Genomic DNA, 24,120 nt, shown 5'->3' on the forward strand with positions numbered 1-24,120 from the left:
AATAACACTAAGTTGCCTGATAGAGAACTAACTAGGCTACAATGGAAAACACCTAATGTTTTTAATCCAAACACCTGAGTTTGGACCTCTATTTTTATCCCCCATTGAATGTCTCAAAACCAGCCACTTTTCCTTCCTGCACCTCAGTTTCCTTAGCTATAAATGAGAGATAATAGAATTCACTTCAGGGTAATGTTATAAATATGAAATGAGGTTTAAATTGTGAATAAAAGTAGCACATATAATCTTAAGAGCATTATATATATATAACATATTTATATACAAATATACATAGATATATATATATTTTTTTTTTAATACCTAATACTAAAATACTCTCTCCCAAGCATTAAGAGCAATGGGAGAATCAGCTTATGTGAGATCTACTATATATTGTCAAATATAGTTCATTTGGAAAGATAAAACAAAACCACTGGACATGGTCAGCAAAAAAACAGCTCTCATTCCAAGGGCCAAGGACTCAATGTGGGGATTCTGCCCATTGCCAAGTGTGTCCATTCCATGTATATATTAAGGAACTGGAGAAAAAAAAACTACATGGAGTTTCTATAGACACACAGAACCGTCTAGGAGATAGATTTAAGCCAAAATTTCATTGATCACCAGAAGTTCCCACTTTGACCAGTGGATCACAATGTCACCTGGGATCACTAATGTCAATTCAGAGCTAATTCAGCATCTAGTAATTTCCTGAAAAGACTGAAGATTTCTTTACCCCCAGTGTATAGTAATCCTAGTAAATGGTCAAAGGTACCTTTGGGGATGTTTTGTATAAATGTTTACAAATTCTAGTTGTGGCATTGTTTTATGTTCTTCCTCAAGAAAACCAGCCTCCCCTTCAGTAAAGGAATTCTAGGACTTTGACCTGGATTATACCTGGATAGTAGGTAAGAGGCTCAAATTCTCCATTGTAATCAGTCAAATTAAGTTTCTGGCCATCAGATCTAGAGTGTTTCTGTTATACAAAAAGGTAATACTTTAGTAGCTTGCCTATCTGTTTCATTCCTAAGGACACAGTAATCAATTAGGCTCTGCCAAAGACCCCAGAAGATTGCCCTGTTTACCTCTATGCTCCTGATTCCCATTATGGTAATGATCTCTGGCAGTTTCGAGATACTCCTTGACCACTAACTCTCCACAGTCCCCATGGAAATCAGGGAGCACATATCATTAGCCGCTAATTCTCATGTGTATAAAGGAAGCCATCATAAGGCTTTTCAAAAAGGCTGATGCTTCTATCACTATGTATTTCCCAATTTTTTCCTTAATAAATTGTCTTCTAGGGTCTCTGGAAGGTTAGAGTGAGTATGGGGATTTGGGGAAAAGATGTGCTGTTTGCCTATGACAAATTGATTCTAATGTTCATACCTTATTAAATCTTAGAAGTCGCCCATCTACATTATGCTTCAACCTCACAGAATATAGTCCAACGTTGAGTCAAAGCTTCAGTCAACCAATCAGGTAAACAATTTTCAAAGCCATTTCTAACAAGAGATCAGTTATCTCTGGTAAGTACACAAGCATAATCAATTAGGCCTGGATCCTTTTATGTTTTGTCCTCCTTGTTTTAACAACCACAGAATCCATTCCCACATATTCCCCCCAGAAGTATGCTGATGCGAATTAATAATGCTTTGCATTTATTTTGGAATATGACCTTTTTTTTTCAGGTCAGACAGAGACAATGACGGCCAGAGTCTGGAGGCTGGAGGAAAACCCTTTGCTAGGCACCTGCTCCAGTGAGGTTATCATTGGGTCGTCCCTAGAAGAGGAAGCTGCTTTCTCTAACAAAGGAGGTTTACAGAGACTGGGAGTTCAAGATTCTCAGTTTTGAACCAATCAAGGCAGTCACTCGGTGTGACTGTGACTTCAAATTGTTGTAATTCTGCAATCCACATAACTAAAGGTTTAATTTTCAAGATTGGCCCTATATATGGAAAGAAATTATTTGCAGTCTCTATAAAATTATAGAGTACAAGTGAGTTGAACGTTTAAAGAGTTGATATTATGGTTTTAATCTGGAATGCCATCCAGAGAGAGATTCCTGTGTTGAAGGCTTGGTCCCCAAAGCAGCAGTATTCAGAAATGGTGCTCTTGGGGGGATGATCAGATCAGAAGGGCTCTGATCTCATCAATGGATTATTTCACTGGTGGATTAATAGTTTAATGGACTATTTGGAGGTGATGAAAATTGTAGGAGGTGGAAGCTAGTTGAAAGGAGTATGTCCTTGGGATATGCCCTTAGGGACTAAATTTGGTCCACAGTCCCTTTCTTTCTCTCTATTCACCCCTTCTCTCTGTATGTCCCCCACCCACTACCCCCTCTATCTCTATCTCTATGTCCCTTCTCATTCTTCCTGGTTGTTATAAGGTGAGATTTCTCCTGCCACAATCTTTTACTATGATGTTCTGCCTTCCATCAGACCAAAGCAATGAACTAAACTGAATCATCTGAAACCATAAGCCAAAATAAATATTTTTCTAAACTGATTTTCTCAGGTCTTTTGTCCAGTGATGAAAAACTAACATACCTAATCTTGTCATTGTCTGTTGTAATTTTTCCAACAGAATTGGAAGCAGCCATTGTGTACCAGGGACCTTGTGGTTATTATTATTATTATTGCCATATTATTTTAGTACAGTAACTACCTGGTCCCCAAGGCATCAGTGCAACAAGCACTTTATTAGAAACAACTATTGGTGACAATTTATCATGCTAACACTCCATGCTGTGGATTAGAGTACCCTATTGCCATTGGCAAGGAGTTCTACATGGATTCAAGATTAGGAAAAAAAAAAAAAACTAACTAAGCCCAGATATTTTCAAGAGGCTTTTTTCTATGACTACTTCCACAACCAATATGATACCAGTCAGGAAAACAAACCTACTAGGTACAACAATGGAAAAATATTAATATAAGCAAACAGTTACACAAGTTACTAGAGTGGTGATAAAGCACAAAAAGGAAATGAAGTATCATAGAGTTAATAACTGAAGAAGGCAATGGGGACAATGGGAAGAAGCTAAGGTTATCAGAACAAGAAGCTTGGAGTGGAAGCCTCAAGAATCTGGAGTTCAAGCTAGGCATGGTGGCACATGCCTATAATCCCCGTGGCTTGGGAGGCTGAGGCAGGAGGATCATGAGTTCAAAGCCATGATCAGTAAAAGTGAGGCACTAAGCAACTCGGTATGATCGTGTCTCTAAATAAAATGCCAAAAATAGGATTGCGGGTGTGTTGATTAAATGAGTTCAATTCCTAATTTCCCCCTCACACTGCAAAAATAATAATAATAATAATAATAATAATAATAATAATAATAATAATAATAATAATCTGGAGCTCATACCAATAAAAACAGGACATGCTTAGATACAGCTAGCTCCTCAGGAGCTCCTAAGAGGAACCTGAGGAAACTAGGACTCAGGCCTCAGAAGAGAGGGGGGCCCAGTTACCAGCGCCTCAGAGTCAAAATGAGGCTGGTTCCAGGCATATTGAAGGGAGCTGAAGGTCAGAACTAAATGCTGCCTCCAGAGCAGAGTGTTCTTGATGGGCATTGCTAATAGGCTAAGAAGTAAATAAGAGCAGAAGAACTTTCTTTCCTCTTGCCTTTCATCTCTTTCTAGAGTCTCCCACTAAAGAGCTTACCAGGAAACCAGACGACAATGGAGAAAGGTTGTCTGAGAGTCCCAGCACTGGCGTCACAGAGCAGAAAACAGGGGGTTACCTGAAGTGAAAGGCAATAGCCTCATAATCAGTACAAATATATCTTATTAAAACTGACATCAAAAAGAAAAACCTGTATTTTCTGACCATTAAATAAATTTAAATTTCAGCAGAAGTCAAAAATCATCCTCCAAAGCCACCTACAAACCTGAACTACTTCACTAACAAGTTCTACCAATTATTCAAAGAAGAAATCATTCCAATTATAAACAGTCTCTTCCTAACTCACAACTTGAAGTTAGCATAACCTTTATATCAAACTCAACAGGGATATACTAAAGAAAATTATATTTCATCTCATTCTTGAATATAGATGGAAAAAATCCTAAACAAAATACTAGCTAAATGAATTGAGCAAGATATTAAAAAAAGGTAATAAATCTTCTCAAATTGGATTTCCTCCAAGAACATAATGTTGATTAAAGGCTAGAAAATCAATTGCTGTAATTCAACACATTAACATATTAAGGAAAACATCATTTGAACATCTCTATAGATGGGGGAAAGTACTTGATAAAATTAATGACCATTCATAAATTTTTTGAAATACTTTGAGTGCCAAGAAAAATAAGTTATTTGCTTAGTATGATAGTTTATCTACTTAAAAAATTATAACAAATATAGTTATAGTGGTAAGCTTTGCATTACTACAAGGAAATACCTGAGGCAACTAACTTTATAAAAAGAAAAAGGTTATTCAGCTCACAGTTTTTGGAAGTTCAAGTCCAAGATCAGGCAACCCCATTGGTCAGGCCTCTGATAAAGTGGCATATTATGGCAAGAACACATATGGAGTGAGCAGTCCTACTTGAGCCAGGAAGCAAAAAGAGAAAGTTCCAGAGTCTGAAGTTTCACAATACCCTTTGAAGTAGCACCTCCAATGACAAGGACCTTCCACTAGGCTTTACTTCTTAAAGGTCCATAGCACCTTCCAATATTGTCACCAGGGAGACCAAGCCATTATCAAATGTCTTTCAGGGGGTGGGGGGGACAACACTACCCATATTTATCATAGCAATAATATAGTACCTAAAGGTGAAACTGAAAGATATTAAAAAAATTGCATTACTACAAGGAAATACCTGAGGCATTTTACCTTTGAGTTATTAAACAAATAAAAGATTTTTCTAGAGCCATTTCCTTGAATACTGTACTAGAGGTACCAGCCCATTCAGTAAAACAAAATACAGAAATAAAAGGAATATTAAATGGAAAAGGAGAAATAATACTGTCAGTATACACAAATAATATAACTGCATAATTGTAATTCTAGCTACTCAGGAGACCAAGGCAGAAGGATCACAAGTTCCAGGCCAGCCTCAGCAAATTAGTAATACCCTATCTCAAATAAAAAGATTTTTAAAGGGTTGGGTGGGGATATAATTTTTAAAGGGGTGATAGAGCCCTTGCCTAGAATGCTGAAGATCCTGAGTTTAATCCCCCATACCAAACACATGCATGCACACACACACACACACACACACACACACACACAAGATTACATACATGAAATATCTAAAAGTAACTACAGATAAATTATCAAAATAAATTTCAAGGTATTAGGAAATATTTGGTACTACTGTAAAAAAGTAGTTTATATTGAATTAACACTCCTACAAATAACATTTATAAAATAATTTTAAATCCACCTATTTGAAGATACTAGAGGACACATAAAAAGCAGTCAGAATCTGGAAGAGAGTCCAGCATTGAAAAAAATGGAACTGCCTTGGGTATGCTTTTTGTCCAAGAAATCTCTATGGTCTCATGGCAAGGGACAACTGAAAGTCAAACAAGAAATCTTCCAGCTTTTTGGTTCAAGGGATCAAGAAATAGACTTCTAAAGAAGCTACATTGTAAGAAGAGAAATCCTGGGAAAGAATAAGTCATAATAAAAGCCTCCAAATCTACACATAATCTCACTCAAAGCCTTGACCAACTGCTGAACTGCATATACATAGGAAAGATTCTAGGGAGGTCATTGATAAATAGCAGCTAAAAGATCTGGGCAAGGATTTCAAATGTTGTCTATTCTATGGAATACAGTTTGGAGTTTGAGCTCAGCCAAGTTAATTACTTGCTTAAGCAAAAATAAACATTCTTCAGAGGAAGATAACAGAATCCAGAGTGTCTACAATTTATCAGCAATGTCTAGTGTATAATAAAAAAAAATTATTAGACATGAAGGAGGGAAAAAAGTTCAAGAAAAAAAATGAGGAAAAAATGTTGTTATAGAAAGTAATGACTAGATGACCCAGATGTTAGCATTAGTGGATGTTATGGTTTGGATGTGAGGTGCCCCCCAAAAAGCTCACGTGTGAAACACTGCAAGAAGGTTCAGAGGAGAAATGATTGGGTTGTGAGAGTCTTAACCCAATCAGTGAATTAATCCCCTGATAGGGACTGAGTGGTAACTGAAGTGGTAGGGTGTGGCAGGAGGAGGTGAAAACTGGGGTATAGTTTTGGGATATATATTTGTATCTGGCAAGTGGAGAACTCTCTCTCTCTCTCTCTCTCTCTCTCTCTCTCTCTCTCTGCTTCCTGATCACCATGTAAGCTACTTCCCTATGCTACACTCTTCTGCCATGATGCCCTGCCTCACCTCAAGCCCAAACAAATGGAACTAGCCTTCTATGAACTAAGACCTCTGAAACCGTGAGCCCTCAAGAAAGCTTTTCTTCCTCCACAATCATTTTGGTTAGATATTTTAGTCACAGTAGTGAAAAAGCTGACTAAAACAGTGATAAGAACTTAAAGAAATCATTATAACTATGTTAAAGAACTTTAAGGAAGTCATGTCATAGTGAATAAATATATAGAAATCTCAGCAGAGAAATGAAAACTATAGACAAGAAATGAAAATGTCAGAATTGAAAAGTACAATATCTAAAGTGGAAAGATGATTAGATAGCATTTAGGAGTACATTTTGGAGACAGAAGATTGGGTCAGCAAACTTATTGATAAATCATTAGAAATAATCCAATAAGGGGAAAAAACTTTTTAAAAAGGAACAGAGCCTCAATGATATGCAGGACAATATTGAGTACCTTAACATACATATAGTTAGAGTCCCAGAAGGAGAGGAAAGAATGAGGAAGAATTACTATGTATAGCAAATTATGATCAATTTTTTTCTAAATTCATGTGAAAAACACTATCTATAGATTATCTAAGGAGCTCAACAAATCATAGGAAGCATAATCACAATGAAAACCACATGTAGACAAAGTTTGATAAAACTGCTGAAAATTAATAAATAATCTTGAAAACACTTAAAGGAAAATAATATATTGCATGCAAAGAAACTGAATGTCTCATTTAAGACAGAAGACAATGGAAAGTCATCTTTCAAGATGCAAAAGAAAAGTAAAATTATCACACCACAATTCTATATCAAATGAAAATATTTGTCAAAGATAGTTTAAATTATCAATTCATCTATTGAAGGGCACATAATTTGGTTCCATAGTTTAGCTGTTGTGAATTGAGCTGCTATACACATTGACATGACTGAATTACTCTAATATGCTGATTTTTAATCCTTTGGGTTTAAACTGAGGAGTGGGAGAGCTGGGTTGAATGGTGGTTCCAATTCAAGTTTTCTGAGGAATCTCCATGCTACTTTCCATAGTGGTTGCACCAATTTGCTGTCCCACCAGTAATGTATCAGTGTACCTTTTTCCCCACATCCTCACCATCATTTATTGTTGTCTGTATTCTTGATGATTGCCATTCTGACTGGAGTGAAATGAAATCTTAGAGTAGTTTTGATTTTCATTTCTCTAATTGCTGAATGGATTAAAAAAATGTGATATTATATATATATACATGTACATATATACACATATATAATGGAATATTTCTCAGCTTTAAAAAAAATAAAATTATGGCATTTGTCAGTAAATGGATGGAATTGGAGAATATCATGCTAAGTGAAATAAGCCAATCCTAAAAAACCAAAGACCAAATGTTTTCTTTGATATGTGGATGCTAATTCACAATAAGAGGGGGGCGCTAGGGAAGAATAGAGTTACTTTAGATTAGGTAGAGAGGAGTGAAGGGAGGGGAGGGGATATGAGGATAGGAAGAATAGTAGAATAAAACAGACATTATTTCCTTATGTACATATATGACTGTGTGACCAATATGATTCTACAACATGTACTATCAGAAAAATGAGAAATTATACCCCATTTATGTATAATATATTAAAGTGTATAATTGCATTCTACTGTCATTTATAACTAATTAAAACAAATTTAAAAATTTATGAAGTAAATTAAAAATGGTTAGATTTTTTTTAAAAAACTCCACAAGTGTGGGCATTTGAGATATAGTAAAGGTGTCATTGCAGACTGATGAGAAATGGATGGACTGCTCAATAAATGATCTGAGATAACAACATACCTATTTGAAAAAAGCAAATTGGATCCCTAACTCACACCAAAGACAAAAAGCAATTTAGAATGGATTAAAAACCTAAATATGAAAAGCAAAACAATCAGGATTTTCAAAAAGGATTTCAAAAATTAGGATCATGAGTCCCGAACTATTCATTAAGTGCCTTAGGAAACTGCATCAAACTCACAATGGTGCTATGAGTTAGTTTAAATTTTTGAGGAAAACACACAGCTATTTGGCAGCTGTCAGACATTGCATAAATGACTAGTTCTAGATAGTTTCAACATTAAATCAAGTCATAGCTCTTTCAATGGCATCATATCTTTGCAAAACTGGATTTTCATTCATTGCTGTAATAAAAAGCAAATACTCCAGAAAAATCAAAACAAAACAGGAAATAGTAGTAGTAATATCCAATCTCATTGCAAGGTTTGAGAAGTTGTGCAGTGCCCACAGGTATATAATCCCCTTCAGAAGTAACTGCAATTAATTATGGGTGGAAAATACACTATTTTTTTTCAATATACATAAGTTATTTTTTTTAAATGACTATCAAGTTGTTAGAAGACAAATGCTTATTAAGTTGTTTGGAACTAACTACCTAATAAGTGGAAGTGTTGGGTTCTTTTTTTAAATTTTTTAATTTATTTTAATTAGTTATACATGACAGTAGAATGCACTTTGATACATCATATATAACAGAGTATAATTTCTCATTCTTCTAGTTGTACATGATGTAGAATCACACTGGTCATATAGTTATATATGTACATAGGGTAATAATGTCTGATTCATTCTACTGTCCTTCCTGCCCCCATACCCCGTCCCCTCCCTTCACTCCCCTCTACCTAATCAAAAGTGTTGGGCATTTCTTTTTGGCCCAGGTGTATCACGTAAAAAATAAATGAACTGAGAAAGTTGAGAACTTCTGCTAGAAGAACAATCACAAACACACAAACACTCACCCAAACACATACACAATGTAGGAAAGAAGTTCTTTAAAGACATAAAGCACTAATCACAATGGAAATAAAACATTAATTTAAATCCCTTTAAATTAAGAATTTCTACACATCAAATGATACCACAAAGATACCGAAAAGGCCACAGAGTGGTAAAGATCTAAATAATGGATAAAACAAAGGACTCACTTCAGAATATATAAAAATTCCTACAAATCAGTAAGGTAAAGACAGCCCTATAGAAAAATGGGCTAAAATCTAGACATGTCACAAAATAGGAAATATATGTGCCAAATAAATTTATGAAAAGTGCTAATTCCTCCTAAAAATCAGCAAAATACTAATTAAAACCACAATAAGAATATAAAATTATAACTTTTCTAGAAGAAAACATTAAAAATCTTCATCATTTGGGGTAAGCCAAAAACCAGAATTTAGAGTACAAAAGTTCAACCTTTTAAAAATAATTGATAAATTGAACTTCATCAAAATTCAAAAGATATTTAAGAAGTAAGAATACTAGCATGGACTAGAAGAAAGTATTTGCAAAAGACATATCTGATAAAGAACCTGTATTCAGAATAAAGAACACTTAACAGTTCCATTTTAAGTAAACAACTCAATTTAAAAATGGGTAAAATATTTTAAAAGAGCCAGTGCAGTGGCTCATGCCTGTTAATCCCAGCAGCTCTGGAGGCTGAGGCAGGAGGATCACAAGTTCAAAGTCAGCCTCATAATTTAACAAGAACCTAAGCAACTTAGTGAGACCCTCTCTCAAAATAAAAAATAAAAAGGACTCAGTGGTTAAGCATCCCTGGGTTAAATCCCTAGTAACCAAAAAAAAAAAAAAGATTTAAAAAGACAGTTTACTAAAAAGGAAATACAGAAGGCCAGTAAGCATATGAAAAAGTACTCCATGTTACTTGTCATGATTTTGCATCATTTAACTATAAACTAAAATATGAGCTAGCACACTAGAATAGCTAAGGAATTAAAAGACTGAATAAACTGTGTGTTGGCAAGGATGTGAAGTAACTAAAACTCTCATAAACTGTTTGTATATAAAGTGTAAAATGGAAGTTAGTTGGTGGTTTCTTACAGTTAAAATTACCCCTATCCTATAACCCAACAGTGCTACTCCTGCATATTTATCCAAGAGAAGTGAAAGCATATATCTGCATAAAGGACTCATACTAAGTTGTCTTAGAAGTTTGATTCATATTATTTTTCCAAATATTAGAAATAGTCCAATCTTTATCAATGAGAAAATGGGTAAACCATGATGTATTTATGCACTGAATCTCAAAAGCATTCTGGTAAATGGAAGAAGCCAGACACAGAAAAATATATTCTGGATGAATCCATTTATTAGGCATCTGGAAAAGACAAAACTACAGTGACCTAAAGCAGAACAGGGGTAGGGTGGGGATTGACTGTAAAGGGTCACAAGGGAACTTGGGGGATGATGGAAATGTACTGTATCTTGGTGGTGGTGGTGACTGCATGACAAAATACAGCTGTCAAGACTCACCAAACTATATGTGTCAAAAGGGGGAATATTTTATAGTATGTAAATTATATCTCAATAATTTAAAATTTTTAACATTTCTAAATTTAAGATTTAATTTTCACTTAAGAAAAAAAACCACAATGAGCTAACCTTAAATATCTACCAACTTGTCAAATTCTGTTAATATCAAATGTTGACAAGGGCGAAGAGTCACAGCAGCAGTTGCAGACTGGGATCTCAGAAAGCAAACTCTGAGTTAGAGTTTGGTGCGGGAAATGTTTCTTGGGATCAGTTCCCATGAACAGAGGAAGAGGAGCTAAAGTGTGATGATGATAAAGCCCAGACACAATGCTCTGGGGGAGTATCACCCATCGGAATCTGCCATGTGGTCAAAAATGGCCAAGCCTTTGTTTTCTTGCTTCACACAGTCACCAAATCCAGTCTGTTCAGGGAAGAGCAAGGCTAAGATCTGAACTTCACAGATCTTCAGAGGAGGCAAAGTCCTGAAGGAGCAGAGCTGGGTAGCACAGCTTCATTCTACCACAAGAACTTGCATACTCTGTTGATTTGCAATGTAATACAATCATTTTGTACACCAGTTTGGTAATGTGAGAGATGAGCAGGCTCTATGATTCAAAAATCTGCTGCCAGGTATGTACCCTAGTGAAATGCATGATATTTCACAACTCACGGAGATCAATATCCATCATAAGGGCCCCAAGCTAGAACCATCTTTGAAGCATATCAGTTATAGAACACATATGTAAATTATAGTACATTCATATTGTGAAACAATCAATAAATTATCATGTATCAACAAAATTACATCTTTGTTCACATATAAAATATACAAAACATTATGTGTCAATAGAAACAATTACAGCAACAAGCAAAAACATAGATGAATCCCATGCCTTAGTTCATTTTTGTTGCTATAACACAATACCTAAGATTGTATAATTCATAAATAAAATAGTTTTATTTCAGCTTATAGTTTTGGAGGCAGGAAGTCCAAAATCTGGCAACCACATCTTGTGAGAGCCTCATACTACATCAATTCATGATAGAAAACAGAAGGATAAGGGAGCACATGTCAAAGAGAGAAAGGGGGGATATTCCTGTAATAGCTCACCCATTCCTACAAGCAAAGTATTAACCCATTAATGAGGGATCCACCCTCAACGTGCAAGCACCTTCCACCAGGCCCCTCCTCCAACACTGCCTCATTGTGGAATTAAGGTTCCAATGCATGGACTTTGGGGGCACACATCCAAAGCATAGCACTCATTAACGTAGGGTTGAACAAAGAAGGCACAAAAGAACAATTCAGAAAACTTAAAATTGGCAAAGCTAAACCATATGATTTGGGAATGATTGCCCTTTATTGCACTTCACAGATAATTCCAGTGTTTTTTGTTTTGTTTTGTTTTGTTTTGGGGGGTTTTGTTTTTTACCAAATCGAAGGTTTGTGGCAACCCTGCTTCCAGCAAATCTAATGGCATTATCTTTTCATCAGCCTAAATGATTATTAGCATTTTTTACAAATACAGTATTTTAATCAAGTTTGTTCATTGCTTTTTTAGACATAATATCACTGAACACTTAATAGATTATAGTAGAATGTAAAGATATTTTTATCTGTATTAGGAAATCAAAATATCATATGACTTGCTTTATTGAGATAGTCACTTTATTGCAATGGTCTTGAACCAAACTCACAATACCTCAGAAGTATATCTGTACATAAATTATAGAATTTATGAAAAGCAATGAATGATTTGCACAGAAGTCAGGTGGCACATATTCTGGAAGGAGTGGGGAGGTCTGATTCAGGTAGTACCACCAGAAAAAGCTACCAGTGTCTTTTCCCTTCATGGGTATCACTTTGTATTATCAACCAAGCTGTACTTGGTGGTCTGGGTTATTTTCTTTGCATATGCTATACTTCACAATAAAAAGAAGGGGAAATGGTACACACATAATGGTTAAAGGAGCTAGGCAGCTTTAGTCTGAAAAAAGGAGAAGGCTTAGGGGTCATATCATGGTCATCAATTATCTAAAAAAAAGGAAAGTAAATTTACCATGTGCTTCTGTACAGGGCATGGAGAGGACCTTTGAAACTATTTTCTAACGATTCAGACACACAAAAATGGGCCTCCAGGCTCAGCCACCTGTTTCTGCTCTATCAGAGGCTGAGGTTAGGCATGGTGCCCTCAACCTCTCTTCCAATCCTGAGGCCATGAGGAACAAAGAACTGAGCCTAGATATGCAAATAGCACAAGAATAGACTGAGAGAGACCAGGAAAACATTCCACATAAGGGAATAAAATACATGAAAACACACTTATTTTTAAAAGATATGTCAGTGAATGGGTCCTTGCTATGAGCTGTACTGATCTTATCATTTCTACTTGGAAATCTCCTTCCATGTGTGTGTGTGTGGGGGTGGGTAGGTGTGTGTGTGTGTGTGTGTGTGTTGCTACAGATGGAACCCAGGGCCTCGTATACCCTAAGCAAGCACTCAAACATTGAGCACACCCCCAACCCACCCCTTTTGCTTTTACACAGTTAGAATCCAGTTTCTGGTTCCCAGTTCTGGCTGAATCTGTTCTGCTACAGGCCTCTAGTCAAGATCCTCCAGGAGACCCAGCATCTCCCCCAGAATGAGAGCAGTATAAGGGCTGCTCAAGGTGGTTTTCAGCCACCCTGAAGTCCAACAGAGACTATGCAAGGTCTTGTCTTTCCAGCACTGCCTCAGGTTGGTCACCAGACAAGGAATGCCAACACCACACTGCTGATAAGCTGATGTGATAACTGGTACTGACTACACACTTAAATTCTTTATGTAAGTATGTATGTGTGTGTGTATATATGTATGTAGTGCTAGTGTTTACTAGAGAGTGAGTCTCCAGGAAGCAGGAATAGGGAAGGGGGTGAGGTACAGAGGTGGGGAGGGCAAGTAGAAGGGAGCACATGATGAGCCAGCCACAGGCCTGTGAGAAATGGATCCCTTTGTGTCATAGGATATCTGCAAAAGGTCATTAGAAGCCACCCCATCTTCAAGTAGTTCATCCAGTAGGGAGAAAGGAGAACAATTTATCTGTTGGTGGCCACCACCCACTGGTCAGAGTATGCCTCTCCCAGGACATCAACCCCCTTGGACCCCAGGGATGCACATACATGAGTGTCAAGATGGTGTCAAAGTGCTTGCTACCTGCTCCAGCAGCAGCAAGACAACTCCAAGGTCAGGAAGCAGGTGGCACAAGGGAGGGGTGCACTGTTTTGTTGTACTCAGGAACAGGATGAGTCGGTGAAGCCAAAGCAGCAGGATCCTCAGGCAGTGGTGGCTATAAGAGTGAGTGACAGGTTTCAAGGATCAGTGCAAACAATTTCAATGGCCCCTGTGGCCAGAAGGCAAGGCAAGTGTTCCACTCTGGGTGATGCTAAGTGGAATGGATTACAACCAGGCACCCAAGCCAGAAACCTGGGAATCAGTCTAGAGTTTTTCTTCTCCTTTCTGGTCTCTAAATCTCTTTGATTCTGCATTATCCCATTTAAATAATCCAGTTCTATGGATGCCTTCGACCCACACTGCCATTGCTACTAGTGACGCGGAAGATTAATTGACTCATATTTACCATGAAGCAATGAGGGATGGTCTGCCAGAAGGTGAGCACATCCAGTTAGGACCATCTTTATGGTGGGGTGCAAGTAATCTGGTCCTTATTCCAGAAAAAGAGGATCAAGCTCACCCACTGTCTCCTACCACCACCCCCTCTCATTTCTTTATCTGCTGTCTCCCTCACTTATAAATAACCTTACCCTCTGCACTCCATGTAATAAGTAATGCTAGATTGGCACCTGCTCTGAGTGAGACACAACACTCCAAGCCTCTCTTGAGTCATTCATTCAACACTCTTTTACTGAGGATCAAGCCAGAGTTCAGGGTAGGTAAGTAACCTACACAAGGTCACACAGCCAGTAAAGAGTAAGAAGTCAAATCTCTTTAATCCCCCCCTGTTTCACCACATGCTCAGCTACCCTCCAGCTGCCTCCATGGAGAAGCTGGCTTCCTCTACCCTCAAGCAAAGGCCCACGTGACTTTCCAGGGCCAAGTCTTTTCTTGCCTAATACTTGCTATCACCTTCCTTGAGTTGCTCCACAAAACTAAGAGATTTTCTCCATCTGAACTAGTAAGAAATATCTCTTACCTGCTACAAAATGTATTTCACTCTCTTTCTTCCTGCTCACCTTTCTGCTTAACTTTTGCAAGAGCCTTTTTGCAAGGGCACAAGTCTCTTTTCCACCTCTACCAAGACTCCATCCTTCCTTATTTGCATATTTGCTTGGGAAGCAACAGATGGAACCTGGCGGCGACAGGTGTTCAGTAGCCCTACTGGTCAGAGTGGGTGAGACCCATAAAAATTCAGTGAATCTGATGGCTTGGGGGAAGCTATTTTCAAGAGCTCAGGGCTCCCAGGAACCCGTTTGGTGTGCAAGGCAAGGGCCCTAGCCAGTTTCACAAGCTCTGGGTATTACCCAACAGACTCTCTCAGCCTGGGAACAGAATCCTACCGGAGCCCAGCTGGGAGCGCCCCATGGGGCCCCCTCCCAAAGCGCAAGTTCATATTCACAGAGATCCGCCACAACACCAGTCAGGCCCTGAATCACGCGTGTGACTCACTTGTCAGCCAATTTCTCTGCAGAAAGCTCTTAGCAGTTAATTTCTGGCTAATTTATTATCCTTCAGCTTAGCCCTACAGCGCCATTAGCTAGGAGCCTGACACGACTGAGTGAAATATTGTCTAATTTATTATCTTATTACTCCTCTGGAACAGGATCAATTAATTACCCATTAAAGTATTTCAGCTGCAGAGATTTATTAGGGGCCCTCTGCATTTTAACAGATGATTAGTTATACATGTTTGTTTGCTTGAAGAGCAGAGACTAGCAAATGAATAGAGGCGATGGAGAGAAGGAGAGAGGAGAGAGGGAGACGGTGCAGCAGGAGGCAGCTAATGGATCTCCTCTGACTCCGTGAAAATGGAGCAGTCAATGACAAGAATTATCGACTCATTCACTTGCGGTTTTGAGATAACCATATGTACAGGGGAAGGGGAGGAGGGGGGAGAAAAACCCTCACTCAACTGCTTTTTCCATTCAATAAATTCGCTTCAGAATATATTGGATTGGGGTTTGATGGCTATTTCGTGTTTTGCAGAGTGCTGACACTGGTATGATTCAGTAATTATTGTTTCTTTTAAGTTATTGCTGTAATTTTGCTCTCTAAGATCCCAATCAATTTCTGCCTCTCAAGGGCACGCTTGAAAAGCGATATTTGAAAACAGCCCTCTGATAGATTGTGCTGCTAGACAGTGGCTGAGACAAATAGCCTAATCTGGCACAAATTAGCTTGGCTTCCACAGATAGTTTTATACAGCAATGTAAATTATATTGTCAGGCCTAGTCACTTTCCTGCTTGGAGTGCAGCTAACAAGGAACCATGGAGACATTATTGGTGCTGCTGTGCACTCCCAGGTCTGCTGCAAAGCCATTTGTAGAGAGAGAGAGAGAGAGACTGACTTTGGGTAACAAAAGCAAGGTGGTCAAGCAGAAGGGAGCTAGAACAAGGAGGTATGGACTAGGTAGCTCTGAATTCTCCTGGTTAAAACTGAACACAGCCACTGGAAGGGGAAGTCTTAAGTGTGTGATGGGCTGGTCCAATCGGTTGGAGAGATGCAGAGGGAGTGGCAGGCCCTGTCTGGAGGACTCGCAGTGGGAGAGGCCTTGTTCTGTGGGGAAGCAGCAGCAGAGAGGTGACCTAGACCCCAGATGCCTCTCTGCCTGGAGGAATGGCTTAAGCCAGGAGGAGTCGGGGAGGAACAAGGAGATGTGCTGAGCTAAGCTGAAGTGAAAGATGTGCCGAGCAGATGGGGCCAGGAGGCCTACACCAGCCACCCCGGGGGAAGGGCCTGGCAGGATGGGTTGACCAGCGTGGGGTGAGTTCCCTGTGGAGTCTTGTCTGACACAGGCCTTCTCGGCCTGGCATTCAGGATCCTCCAGAATCTGGCCCCATTCATGTTACCCAACCATTGCCCCCCACTCCTCATCCCAGTTCTTTACCATAGGCAGATTCTTCCCATCCTCAACCTCAACATTGACTCTTCCTTCCTCTTCCTGTATCTCATGTCTGGCACCCTCTGTCTTCTCAAGTAGAGAGTACTCCACCTCTCGGTGCCCCTTCAGAGCCTGTTCTACCTCAAACCCTGTTCCTAGGCCTGGCCTGAAATATTGCTTTACTGTCATTTGCCCCAGTTGGATTCCAGTTCTCAGATGCCTGTCCCTGAGCTCCTTGGGTGCTGGGACAGGAGTCAGACTATCCCCATGGATGAGAATGACTGCCACCCTAACTAGCTCTCAGAACTCTCTGGGTCCACAGATCACAGAACCTACTCTAGGGTCTGTGTGGGTGTAGCCTCATGAGACAAGTCGGGGGGAAGTGTCAAAGACAGGCAAAAAGCAAGATACCAGAGGTATCAGAGGCACCAGAGGCGGTGGGGTGGGGTGGGGGGTATAGCAGTGAATACAGAGATGCCACATCTTCCCATCACACAGTATGGTCAGCAGGGGAAGTGCTATTCCTCACTCCCCTGAGCCGTTGTATCTAATAAAATGCTAGGTTTGGACATTTGGACTGTGCCATGCAGTCCCGCGTCCTCTGGTCCTAAGCCTGCCCTGAGACTGCACTTCATGGACAAAGGCCCATCTTTATGGAATGACTGAATGTACATTTCTCATGCATAGCTGTGAGCACACTTCACAAAAGAACTTTGTTATGGTTTGGATATCAGGTATCCCCTAAAAAAATCTCCTCTGTAAATGCAGGAGGTGAAATGAGTATGTTATGAGAGCTGTCACCTAATCAGTGGATTAACCCACTTGATAGATTAATAATTTGAAAAGACTAACTGGTTGGTAACTGGAGGCAGGTGGAATGTGACTGAAGGAGGTGGGTCACCAGGGGGCATGCCCGCAGGGATTACATCTTCCTTGTCTCCCGGGCTCCTCCTTCTTTCTCTGCTTCCTGGCTGCCACAGGTAGAGCAGTGCTCCCCTTCCACGCCCTTCCACCATGATGTTCTGCCTCACCTTTGGCCTAGAGCAATGGAGTTGGCCCACCACCGACCAAACCTCTGAAACCATGAGACAAAATACACTTTTCCTCCTCTAAGTTGTTTTTGTTGGGTATTTTGGTCACATCAGTGAAAAGCTGACTAACACATACTTCTAAGGGAAAATCACTTCTGGCCTCCTTGTCTGATAACAGTCTGACTACTTGTGTTGCTTTCAAGAAAGATTGTTTCCAGTTTACTTCAGTCTTCCCTGTCCTGCCTGGCATCATCTGGTATTTCTGAAATATTCTTTCTTAAACATGTACTTCCACCTTCTGCTTAATATTTACTTATTTCTCAATAATTCTAGTGAGGAAGTTGTATTGCTACCTCTGCTTGATTTATTGGGGAATTGAGGTTCACACACACAGATGACAGAAATACAGCATTAGCAAGTGTGATATTGACTCTTCATCCAATCTGATAAAAAAATGCTGTTCTCAGGCAGAAGAGTGCTCTTATTTATCGAACCTTACCACGTGACAGACAACACATGCCAGATGCTGTACATAACGTGTGCTTTCTAAATTAATTAATGCTATAAAAGTAAACCCCCAAATGTATGATAGCACAAATACAATAGAAGTTTGTCACTTACACTAATTCTCAATGGCACACCTAAAGAGTGGGGTAGCTCTTCTCCAAAGAGTGATTGAAGGCCCAGCCTCCTTCCATCTTGCAGCTCCGTTGTATGGCTTCCAAAGTTGCATTATCTGAAGAAGAAAGAACATAGAAGTGTGTACATGAAAGGGCTTTTTTTTTTCCCTAACTCCCTGGGCCATGCCTGGAATTGGGCTACTGGCTGTCACTTGAGCTCACAGGGGATGGCTAAGAACTAATCACAGATGCACTCCCAGACACAAATCCTTGGCACTAGCTAGGCAGCTCAAAGAAATGTCTCTGTTCTACAGAAGAGAAGTTAAACATTGGTAGACAGCTGGTTACCTCTGTTCTACAGTCTAACCATTATTATACCCCATTTTACAAATGAGAAAACTGAGATATAATGTCCAAGGTCATATAACTAGTAAATACTGAGCTAGAATTTAAACCCAGAATGCCTTACAACAAAGTTTATGGTAATTCCACTACACCAAATTGAACCACACACACACACACACACACACACACACAAATCTAGTCAAGAACATAGACTTTAGAGTAAATATCATCAGTCATTTTCCCCAGTACTCAACTTGGAGAATTAGTTTTAGAACACCTGCTTTTAATGGACCCCTAAATCAAAACTGACCCTGGAACTTAGCAAACAGAATTATATTTGTCTCCTTTAAGAACAGTGGCAGCAATGCTACTCAGTTTTGCAAATGATGAAACTGAGTCTCAGGGAGGTTAAGTGGATTGCTTAAAATCACATAGTTAAGTGAGCAGCAAGTCGAGGGCTGTTGTGGTTTAGATATGGTGTCCCCCGGAAGCTCACATGTAAGACAATCCAAGAAGGTTTGGAGGAGAAGTGGTTGGATCATACTCTTAAGCCAATCAGTGAGTTAAACCCTGACAGGATTAACTGAGTGGTGACTGGAAGCTGGTGGGGGGTGGCTGAAGGAAGTAGTCCATTGGGGTGTGGCTATGGGGTATCTGGAGAGTGAAATCTCTCTCTGCTTCCTGATCACCATGTGAGCTGCTTTCCTCTGCCCCACTCTCCTGCTATGATGTTCAGCCTCACCTTGAGCCCCAGGAAATGGAGCCAGCCTTCTATGGATTAAGATCTTTGAAACTGTGAGCCTTCAAATCAACCTTTTCTCCTCCACAGTTGTGCTGGCTTGGTCATTTAGTCAGAGTAGTGAAAAAAGCTAAAACAAGGATATAATCTTCAGCCCTCAGACCCTCCCACCCCTGGAGAGCTCTTTATACCACAGTGGGATATGCCATCAGAAACTACCATACTCTCCATGCTCAAAGTCTGATTGAAGCACCTGATATCTATTACCTGAATCTAGGAAGATGGGTGTTTTTCTTTCCCCTAAATGGCTCAAAAGTGACAAGATTGAAGATTCCGTCAGTGTAGAGGTCAGGAGAGTCTCCATCAGTTCATGGGAGAACAAAGCTCCTTGAAGGCAAGGACAATGCCCTATTTCATTTATATCCTCAAAGGCTGATAGAGCACCTGAAAATCTAATGACTGCAATAACTACCTATTGGATGGATGCATATTTGAATGACCAAATGAACGCATTGCCCATTTTCCCACCAAGCACTAGTAATCAAGATGATTTGAAAGCAGAGAAGGGGAATGAAACATAAGTCTCATCTATTTATCTACTAGCTTCTTTCTATAACAGCTTTATTTTCTTTTTGCAAAGTTCCATAGATTCAGTTGATAAACCCAATTTGTGATCACAATTATCATATTGAGCTTCCGTGTAAGTTCACTATTATTTCTAGTCATTATATACGCTTAACCTTTCACAATCTGCTCAGAATTAATGTTGTACCTTTTTATAAAAAGTGTAAAAACATTGCAACTGTGTGAGTCCATGTACCACCCCTCCCCATGACTTAGGCTGAAGCTATCATTTGTATACATCGACAGGCTATCAACCCTATGAGACAATGCTAAAATCTATGGTTTAAATGTCACTTACACTTGACAGAAAGTGAGAAATAAAAAGATAATATTTTATATTTAACCCAAACTTTACCCTTTTTGATCCTCATTGTTCCTTTCGGAAGATCCACAATTCTATCTGGTGTCATTTCCTTTGAGTCTAAAGAGCTTCCTTTATCATTTATTGGAGTGTGGCCTGATGAACGCAGATAGCTTTATTCTATCTAGACATGCCTCTGTGCTAGTTCATTCTTGAATAATGGTTTTACTGGATATAAATTCTAGGTGAATAGATCTTTTTGTTCTTTCAAAACTTTGAAGATGCCTTTCCATTATTTTCTGGTCTCCACTGAATCACTGTATCCCTATATATTATGTATCTTTTCTCCCAAGGTTTTTCCCTCCACCTGCTTGGGTTTGCTAAGAATGTATAAATTTATGTCTTTCATCAAATTTGGGATATCCACAAAGACTAACTTTTTCTTGGTTATTACTTTTTATTTTCATAATTATATGTTTCATTTCTTTTCCATATTTTTAGTATGTTTTTGCTTATTATTTCTTCAACTTCTCTGCTCCATTTTTTCTCTTCTTTTGGAATTCTAATTAAACTAATTAGATTTTGATTAATTTTGATTTTTGTCTGACAGTTATCTGAAGTGCCATTCATTTGTTTGCTTTTATCCATTCTTAGGATTAAATACTTTTTATTGAATCTGTCTTTAAGTTCACCGAATCTTTCTCTCTCTCATACCCATTTTGCTTTTAGGGGAATTCAGTAAAAAAAAAAAAAATTAAAACAATTTGTTTGAGACAGGGTCTCATAAGTTGCTTAGAGCCTCTCTAAGTTGCTGAGGCTGGCTTTGAACTTGTAATCCTCCTGACTCAGCCTCCCAAGCTGCTGGGATTACAGGAGTATGTCACCATGCCCAGATGAACTCGGTGAATTTTTATTGTAGATGTTCCATTTTTCCAGTTCTATTTGGTCCTTTTTAAAATTATTTCTCAACTGAGATTTTATCTTTTGCCATTTATTTTAACCATAGTTTTTCTTATATTAATGAGTATATATAATAATTATTTTGAAATACTTCTCTATTATTCCAATATTTGAACAAGTAGGTATCAGTATTGACTGTGTTTTCTTTTGAAAATAGTTCACATCTTTCTGGCTCTTTCTGTTTTAAATATTTTTAGATTATATTCCGGATGTTGTGAATGTTGTGTTGTGGTTTCTCTGAATTCTGCTATATTCTGCGGAAGAGTGTTGAGTAGTTGTTGTTGATGTTGCTATAGCAAGCAATTAAGTTGGTTGGACTCAAATTGCAAACTCTGTCTCTTGGGTACCAGCTCAAATCTCAGTTCAATTCTTCTATCTTTAGCTGAGCTTCTTGGATTCTACCCCACACATGCTTGATGCAGAGGTCAACCAGAGATTTGGACAGAGTTTATATTTAGCAGCTGTGGTTGCCCAAAACTCTGTCATCTGGTTTTCAGGCCAGAGGTACTGCCAGTTTCCTATAGTTGCTTTAGCTGCCCCAACATGGTGCTGGCTGCAGCTAATAACCATAATAAATAGAAAACTTTTCCCATACCTTTCCCTTCTTCCACATCAATGCCCCTGAAGAATCTTCCAACTTTCATTTAATTTCCAGCATATTCAGGCACCTGTTCTTTTTTTACGATTTTGTCTAGAGTTTCTAATTATTGTCTATTTACAGAGGGTAGGTACAAAAGAAGCATACTTGGCCATACCTGAAAGAGAACTCTCAATATATGGGAGGAAGAGTAGGCAGCTATTTCAACAAGACCATCTCTCATAATTCCTTGTCCTACTGCATTTCACCAAAGTTTCCAAAGTTTTCAGAAGTGAAAGAGGCATGTTTGAGGAGGGAACGTGAAAGGACAGATTCCAACTATCAGTTCAGACATCACTGGGTCTTTAACACGCATGATTATGACATCTTTTTTTTAGTCCAATTTTTTTAACCTTTATTTTATTTTGCTTATTATTTTTTTTTTAATGTGGTGCTGAGGATCGGCATGCACTAGGCAAGTGCTCTATCACTGAGCCACAACCCCAGCCCCTGATTATGACATTTTTAATGTGTCAGCAAGCACTTACAGACTACCTACTATATGCCAACCAGGAAATTTCCAACCAGGGGCCTTAATGAGTTGTATATGTTAAAATTCTTCCAACTCTGGTTAATATGAATATATAGATTGTCCTACACCACCTTAATCATAATTATTAATGATAGCTACTATTTTTGAGGGCTGACTGTGCACTGAATCTAATCAGCACAACAATTCAGCATTTTTTGTCATCTCTCTTTCACATGAGCAGTATTATAAACTGGAAAATAATCAGGTGCCAGAATCAGACACCTGGGTTTAAATCTTAACTTTTGACACTAGCTAAATTACCACCTCCTAAAGTCTACACTTAATGTCTATGAGCTTCATTTAACTTACCTATAAACTGAACAAAGTTGCCATAACCACACCAAATAGAGAATCTTGTTCCTAATGACTACTTATCACTTTTACAAATGAAAAACTTTAAGATTAGAATGCTCAAATAACTTGCTCATGATCAGGAAATTATTTTTCCATCTAATAATTAACAAAGCTGGATTTCAATCCCATGTCTGTTTGTTCTTTAGAGTTGGCTGCATTCTCTTTATAATTGCCACCAATTATTGAGTACCTACTGTGTCCAAAAACTATAGCATGTGCTTTACATACCTCAAAAACCTTGAAAGGCAAGATGCTCATATCAGACAAACTTTTCCTCTCTCAGAAACATCAGAACTGTCCATCTTTAATTTAACTCTTACTATCCCAGAGTTAAGGTCTTCCCTTGGGGGGAGCACTGTCCTTGATGGAGGTGCTGTCTACCCCAGAGCACTTGAGAAGGCTATCCTGGAAGAACTCTGTGAGGCCTATATGGTACCCCCTGTAATCAAGAACATAATTAGATGCCTTTGCCGGGCACCGTGGCTCACACCTGTAATCCCAGAGGTTGAGGAGCCTGAGGCAAAAGGATCCCAGTTCAAAGCCAGCCTCAGCAAAAGCAAGGTGCTAAGCAACTCAGTGAGACCCTGTCTCTAAATAAATTACAAAATAGGGTTGGGGATGTGGCTCAGGGGTCGGGGGCCCCTGAGTTCAACCCCTGGTATGCCCAAAAAATAAAAAAATAATTAGATGCCCTGACAGGATGAGAGGGGAGAATGAAATTTGGACAGACTAATATTTAAGGCCCTTTCTAACCAATGACAGAGATGTTCCTTTCTGTATAGAAGAGAGAAATCAGGCTGGGTATTATTCACACATTTCATATCTTGGTTTTCAATCAAATCCTGGGTTATAATAAAATTTCCTTTCTCAACATGTCATTCCATCTCTCTGCTATATAGTATATTTTATTGTTTTTGTTTATTATCCCATAATAATTGACTTATAGGTTGGTGTAAAATCTTTGTAATGTTGTCAGAGCTACTGTTGTATCTATTCATGCATTTATTTATTCAACAAATAATTATCAAGTAAGTGCTGAGATCAGACCTAGAGGCTCAAGAGTTGCATGGCTGTGTTTCCTGTTCCCTGTCACAGACTGAAACTGCAGACGAGGCCCTGGTCTGCCTTCAGATCTGGACTCAAACCCTGGCTCCTTCATTCACCCAACAAAAGACTTTGGTTAAGTTACTTCATTGAGTCTCTCTTTTTTCCTTTTTTTTTTGGGGGGGGGGGGGTACC

The 24,120-nt window shown here is 38.8% G+C and overlaps 2 long non-coding RNA genes across 6 annotated transcripts in view; one reads left to right on the forward strand and one right to left on the reverse strand.

Annotated features, from left to right (window-relative positions):
- The window catches only part of LOC125613223, a 192,490-nt gene that overhangs the window by 41,991 nt on the left and 126,379 nt on the right, over positions 1-24,120 (reverse strand). For 3 of the 5 annotated variants that reach the window (XR_007343726.1, XR_007343725.1, XR_007343724.1), the window contains 2 exons: positions 18,391-18,505; positions 9,929-13,968 (listed from right to left, as the gene is read on the reverse strand). This is a non-coding gene — a long non-coding RNA (uncharacterized LOC125613223). Of the gene's footprint in view, positions 1-9,928; positions 13,969-18,390; positions 18,506-24,120 lie in introns of those variants that run through there. The other 2 variants (XR_007343728.1, XR_007343727.1) reach the window with 1 other exon arrangement.
- LOC125613224 overlaps positions 16,146-24,120 on the forward strand; it is a 13,074-nt gene continuing 5,099 nt past the window's right edge. Inside the window, exon 1 of the long non-coding RNA XR_007343729.1 lies at positions 16,146-16,620. This is a non-coding gene — a long non-coding RNA (uncharacterized LOC125613224). The remainder of the gene's footprint in view (positions 16,621-24,120) is intronic.

The sequence above is a fragment of the Marmota marmota genome, unplaced genomic scaffold (genome assembly GCF_001458135.2).
Source record: "Marmota marmota marmota unplaced genomic scaffold, marMar, whole genome shotgun sequence".
In the NCBI taxonomy this organism is placed as follows: domain Eukaryota; kingdom Metazoa; phylum Chordata; class Mammalia; order Rodentia; family Sciuridae; genus Marmota; species Marmota marmota.